Source organism: Oenanthe melanoleuca, chromosome Z (assembly GCF_029582105.1).
Source record: "Oenanthe melanoleuca isolate GR-GAL-2019-014 chromosome Z, OMel1.0, whole genome shotgun sequence".
NCBI lineage: Eukaryota > Metazoa > Chordata > Aves > Passeriformes > Muscicapidae > Oenanthe > Oenanthe melanoleuca.
In genome coordinates this window covers 35,551,531-35,557,894 of record NC_079362.1, presented here as the reverse complement: position 1 = coordinate 35,557,894, position 6,364 = coordinate 35,551,531, and the positions used below count along the sequence as shown (strand labels likewise).

The following is a 6,364-nucleotide window of genomic DNA, read 5'->3' as shown; positions in this document are numbered from 1 at the left end:
ATAATGACTTTCAAATAGCTTTTCCTGCACATCTGCTCACACTTGGACATTGATAGGAAAAGAACAATACCATGAAAACAGGTCTAAGAATTAGGAGAATTAGGTTTTTTAAGTTCTTCTCTTTTTTTCTAACACGCAAACAGTGCCAATAAGAAATGCACTGCCATTACAGCATTTGTTAAAAGTCTCACTGAAACAAACCGAAACCAGAGATCTTTTTAAATGGCATGGAATATGAAATATTGGTATTTGGGCAGGTTTACTGAGTATCACGTAGGTATACAGTCCACTTTGCAAAAAGGAAAGAGAGACAGTCTTTTGACTGAAAATAATGCCTGTATCTCACATGAGTGCTAGCATCAATTTATTGTGGGGAAAAAGGAAGTGGACTTTTCCTGCTGCAAGCACTGCCCGTCACGGGACACCGCAGTGTGTCATGCAGCACAGTCACCGCTGAAGGAGAGCTGCCCACTCCGGCCTGACCAGGGCTCCTCGTGCCACCCAGCCCTGCGTGACCCGCTCCAGGAGCGGCTTGTCCCGGGACAAAGGATGGCAGCACTTTTTGTCTGTGCGGTCTCACCTTCCACCGGAATTAATTCTGTCACACAGGGTGCTGAGGAGGACTTGAAGAGGGACTTTCCTTCAAGCTCAGTGTCTGGGACACACCGGCAGTTGCTGCAAATGTTTGATAAAAATATGGGAGAATTTTGTTTTGTGAAATACAGCAGGAAGGGTGATACTGGGCTACGGCAGGCCCCTGTGCTGCTCCAAAAGGAAAACCTCTGAGAGTCCTTTTCTCGACGAAGTACCCACAAGGCACCAAAGGACACTGAACTTCCAGATTCCCGAATTCACCAATTCGCAATCGGCGTGTGCACCTGTATACACACCCTCGTTTTTTCCCTGCCGAGAAGCCCGCCACAGGCGCACTTCACTCCTCAGCGTGGTGCTGGGCAATGACACGTCCGTCACCCAAAGCCCGGAGCCCGAGGGGCGACGCGGGCGCTACAGGGAGCCCAAGGCGGGGTCCAGGCGGAGCCGGTACGGCGGGTCCGGGGTCAGCCCGTCAGGCGGCACCGGGGGCGCACGGCACGGCTCCCGAGCAGCCCGAGCCGCGGTTCAGGGGACACGGGCGGGAGGAGCCCCGCCGGCGGCTCCGGGGCTGCAGCGGTGCCCGGCCCCCAAAGGGGGTCCGGGGGGACGGCGGCCGCGCCCGCCGGAGACGAGGGAGCGCTCGCCCACACGGCGCTGAGGAAGTGGCCGCGGCTGCGAGAGAAAACGAGGAAGCGGCGGATCCGGCGGCGCGGAGAGAGGGTCCGGCCCCGCTGCGGCCGCACCCCGGCGCGGCTCGGCGCGGCTCAGCAGGGCTCGGCGCGGCTCGGCGCGGCTCGGCAGGGCTCGGCGCGGCTCGGCAGGGCTCGGCACGGCTCGGCGCGGCTCGGCACGGCTCGGCACGGCTCGGCGCGGCTCGGCACGGCACAGCCGCCCGCCCGAGGGCTGCCTGCCGGGAGCCGGCGGCGGCACGGAGCCCAGCGACCCCGAGGCAGCGGTGAGCAGCGGCCCCGGGCTAGCACAGGGAGCCCGAGGGCGAGCGGCCCGGGGCCACCGCCCCTTCCCCGCCGGGGCCGCGCCGGGGCCGGGGCCGGGGACATGGACGGGGCCGAGGACGGGGACGCGGACGGGGATGGGGATGAGGATGCGGCCGGGGCAGGGGATGAGGACGGAGATGCGGCCGCAGACGGAGGCAGAGGAGCGGGCGGCGCTGCTGCCCCCGCTGCGGGGTTGCGGTGCCGCGGACCCCGGCAGAAAGGAGAGCAGGAGCGCTCAGCAGCGCTGGCAGCGAGGGTGAAGCGCTCGGGACGCAGCACAGTCCGGAGGAGCGGCGGCAGAGAGGGGCGCTGGTGCCGGGGTGGGAGCGGGCGGCTGGAAACGCACCGCTGCCGGAAACCTCCCTGTAGTGTAGTGCTTCGAAAAATAGATACCACCAGCCCGGCGTCTCAGGAATTTAATTCTAAAACTTAGGCGCGAAAGAAAATTGATTTTGCTTTGTCTCGAGACGTTACTGTGGGGGCAGGTTTTAAACAGAGTCAAGTGTATACAGAAGTAGGGCTTACTGTCTGAATGGGGCACAGCCTGTCAAAGATTCAAGCCTGGAAAAAAAAGGCTTTAAAAATGCGGGTTTTTTAACTAAACTTCCCTATTTCGTTTCCAAGTAAACAACTGTGTTTATTGTATCACTAGCAGTCAATTCTACAAGCCTAGTGCCGGAGAAATACCTCTTCATTTTGAGTTCTGCCAGCATTATTCATCTTTATTAGCACTGTACTGCATTCACTTTGTGTTGTAGCTATCTAGATTAGTTTGAAGTTATGTTATTTTCGACAAAGTAAAACAAGACTTTTGTCAGATGAAGCAGTCCATTAGAAGAGTGGCAAGTAGAGTCCTAGCCTGGCCAAGTTATATGATATCTTATAAAACAATTATTTAAAGTAAATTTAAAATGAAATTTGTTCGTCTTTAGGGCATTAACAGTTTATAGGATTTTAAAATGTTCTTTTCCATTAGGTTTTTTCATGCTCTTTTTATCCAAACACGCTTAGATCTCCTGAGCTCTTGGGTTGAATCCTTGGGTGTAATCCATGGACACAGCCATCCAGTGCAGATGCATGCGGTTTCAGCATGCAAAGCTCTGTATTTTTAAAGGCTTGGAGGCCATACCAGTGCAGATTGAGGCAGTCCCCTTAGAGGAACTGTGACTTCTTTTTTTTTTTTTTTTTTTCTTCATCCCTCTGTTGAGCATTGAGAGATAAATAAGGAAGTTTGAATGGTCTTTATATTGTGACAGCTGTCTTGTGAGGGAGAGAGATTATAGTCATAGATTTGTATATTTTAACTAAAGAGTTTGAAATCAGCTGTGATTCTTTTAAAAATGGCTGAAGTAGATAAAAGTGTGTAATTCTTTTGATTTTCACAATCACTTGAAATCACTACAAAATATCATCAGAAATACAGCTGATGCATTCTGGTTTTTCTTCAGTTAAAAAATATTAGCATTCTGAAAATAGAGGGTGAGCTGTGCAGATTTCCCCTTTGCACAGTTTTGCAATTCTGATACAAGAGCAAAATTAGACCCGAAGTCACAGGAAGACAAAAACAAATTTATTTTTAGGCTTAGCTAGCAGTTTATGTTGAGCACAAAATGACAGTTTAGCAGACTGATGGTGAAATTAGAAGCTTGTCTTGTCTATAAGCACCTTTGAAGATACCAATGGCAAAAAAAAAAAAAAAAAAAAATTAAAGAAAAAAATCTAGAGTAATTTCATTAGTCTCCCATCTTTTCTTTTGTATCTGTTAGGATACAGAAGTATTGGAAGTGAGAGAAATCACTTCTGAAATGTATGTTGTGTTCAGAAGTCGTGGTCGCTCAATGATAATTTTCTCTTTTTTTTTTTGCAAATCACACTCCTTTTTTTTCTTCCTAATCCTTTTTCAAGGTGAAGTATTTAGCAGAAAACAATGAGTATGATGCCATTGCTGGTTTGAACATGATAAAAAATTTTGTTTGTATCTGAATCTACAAAAATTCTAGATAGCGTTATCCTTTTTTCCAGCTTTATAGACTTTTGGGTCAGTGCCCCAAGATCTGTTGTTTGCACATCACACAGACTGTGCCAGAATCTGCCTTCAGTTGCATGTGTTTAGCTCTAGAATAGCACGGATGAACAGGGAAACTTGTCAGGGTTTATATCATAATTACAGGGAATATGAGAAAAAAAAAAAAGTCACAGAAAAATCATTCCAAATTAGTCTTCTAATCTGTTATGTTGTGCTCAACATAAACCCTTCTAAAAACTACTTCCTTTTTGCTTGAATGTAAACATGCACTTAAGTGTTGCTCCACTGGAGCAAGAGTACTTCTACCACTCAAGGTACCTGTTACAAAGCTGAACGTGGACTTGCAGGTGTTTGTGAGTGACAGTAGGAAGGTTCAGTCATAGGAATGAAAACGTCTCATCTTGCAGGGATTTACAGTATCATCTTCTTAATTTCTAATTTAAGAAAAAGTAAAATACCAGCTCATTGTAGGGAAAAAATTTTGTGGTTCAGTTTAATGTGGTTTTGCTTGCATTTGACAAAAGAAGAAAATCTTGATGGAGAAGGAGAGGGCAGCTCACTAGATGTCTCAGCTGGCATTTCTAGAAATGCTTTTACAAAAAAAGCTTCTCAATATCGCTACTACTTTTCCAGAAAAACATTATTAATTTCTGCGCTTGGATTTAAGCCTTTCAACCTCTCTCAAGAGAAAAAGAAACCTTGGGCTTTGCAGTCTCCTTCCCTAATCTTTTGTATGGTGTAGGATAGCACAATACATGATTAATATTATTTATCTGAGGCATGGTAAAATAATTTGATCGTGAAGCTCTTGCTTAGTATTTGCATTTTATTTTAAGATTCCAGCAGCAAGGTTACTTAGCTCATGCTGTTTACCTTTTAATTTCATGACATGGGGTAATGTGAAGGCATACAGTAAAGCTGAAGAAAGAATTTCCCATTGACTTCTTCACTGCACATTGGGGTGATTGGAAAACATCAGCACTGCGAATGCAAGAAGTGTGAAGGAACCTGTATGCCCCTTAACCAAAAAGCAAAAATGCCAGGATTTGCTGTAGCAAATTACATTTAATAAATACCATATTTGACACAGAAATATTGCCTGCCTCAAAGAAATAAAATACAACTTTGTAGTCTGTGTATGCATTCCAAATTTGACATTAGGTTATAATTTCCTGTGCTTTTACATCCAATGATTAATGATATTTCTTAAAAGGGGCTCTTCTGAAAATGAAATAAAAGGTAAAAATTCTTCTGAGACTCACAGGGATCCTAATGTTTTAAAATTACTTCAGTATGTCTATTTTGGGGCTACTCTTATTTAATATCTTAATGAAGACAAAGGGATCAAGTGAATGCTAAAGAAATTTTTACATAACACCGAGCTGAGAGATTCAGTCACACCTGAAGGATGGGATACCATCCAGAGGGACCTGGACAAGCTCAAGAAATGAGATCATGGGAACCTGAGGAAATTTAGTGCAAGGTGCAGCACCTGGGTCAGGGGAAACCCTGGTACCAAGAGAGTATGGGGGATGAACAGATCAGAGCAGCCCTGTGAGAAAGACCTGGAGGTGCTGTGGGTGAGAGGCTGGACATGACCCAGCCATGGGCACTCCCAGCACAGAAACCAAACGTGTCCTGGGCTGCATCCAGAGCAGCGTGGGCAGCAGGGGAGGGAGGGGATTCTGCCCCTCTGCTCTGCTCTGTGAGACCCCAGCTGGAACCCTGCATCCAGCCCTGGGGTCCCAGCACAGGAAGGACATGGAACTGCTGGAGTGAGTCCATAGGAGGCCACCAAGATGATTGGAGGGATGGAAGAAAGGCTGAGAGATTTGGGATTGCTCAGCTTGGAAAAGAGCAGGGCTCAGGATGACCTAATTGCAGCCTTGCAGTACCTGAAGGAGACTCACAAGAATGATAGAGAGACATTTCATAAGAGCATGTAGTGATAGGACAAGGTAGAACGGCTTAAAACTGAGTTGGTATAGATTACATATTAGGAAGAAATTCTTTACTGTGAGGGTGATGAGGCACGGAAACAGTTTGCCCAGTGTAACTGTGGATGTCCCATCCGTGTAAGTATTCAAGGTCAGGCTGGGACTGGCCCCCAGGATGGGGCTCTGAGAAAACCTGGTCCACTGAAAGGTGTCTCTGCCCATCACAGGGGGATTGAATCTAAATGATCTTTAAGGTCCCTACAACTCAAACCATTGTATGATTCTACAATATGCAAAATGCTGCAAGACATTCCTTTGTACCAGAGAACAAATAATTAAAAATTTACATGTATTAGAACTTAAATAACCAGCATACAGGAGTATGATCACAGATAGTTAGTCCAGTTTCTCTAACAGTGTGTAGTAAACTGGTGTTGGAATATATTAATTGACCAGTTAGGACTACTCAAGTAATTTCTCCAGTTTTGCCCTCATTTGCTTTGAGATAGAATTCATCCAAACAGATATGGATTTCAAAATGTCCAGTAAAAATTCCAACAACTTCTCATTTAGAAATGGAAAAGGCAGCAGGAGGAATTTTTCAGCACTGACACTGAGCAGAAGTAAGATGAGGTGCTAAAAGCTTTGATAAAGAAGCAGGACTTTTGGCTTGGTAGTATGTAAGTCCAGCCATGTAAATCACTGAGACAATATCTAGGCTAGGGGTGGAGTTGAAATTGGCAGGAAACACAATAGTGATTGGAGGGAACTAGAGAAAACACATTCAGGAAGTGTTAGAGTAGGATGTGTGC

General features: G+C 46.3%; 1 protein-coding gene across 2 annotated transcripts in view; it reads left to right on the top strand.

The window, feature by feature from the left end:
* The first annotated feature begins 1,294 nt into the window (after positions 1-1,294).
* Positions 1,295-6,364, top strand: part of SYK (spleen associated tyrosine kinase) — a 50,879-nt gene continuing 45,809 nt past the window's right edge. For both annotated transcript variants that reach the window (XM_056514388.1, XM_056514387.1), the window contains exon 1: positions 1,295-1,549. The gene's annotated coding sequence lies outside the window, so the exon portion shown is untranslated. The remainder of the gene's footprint in view (positions 1,550-6,364) is intronic.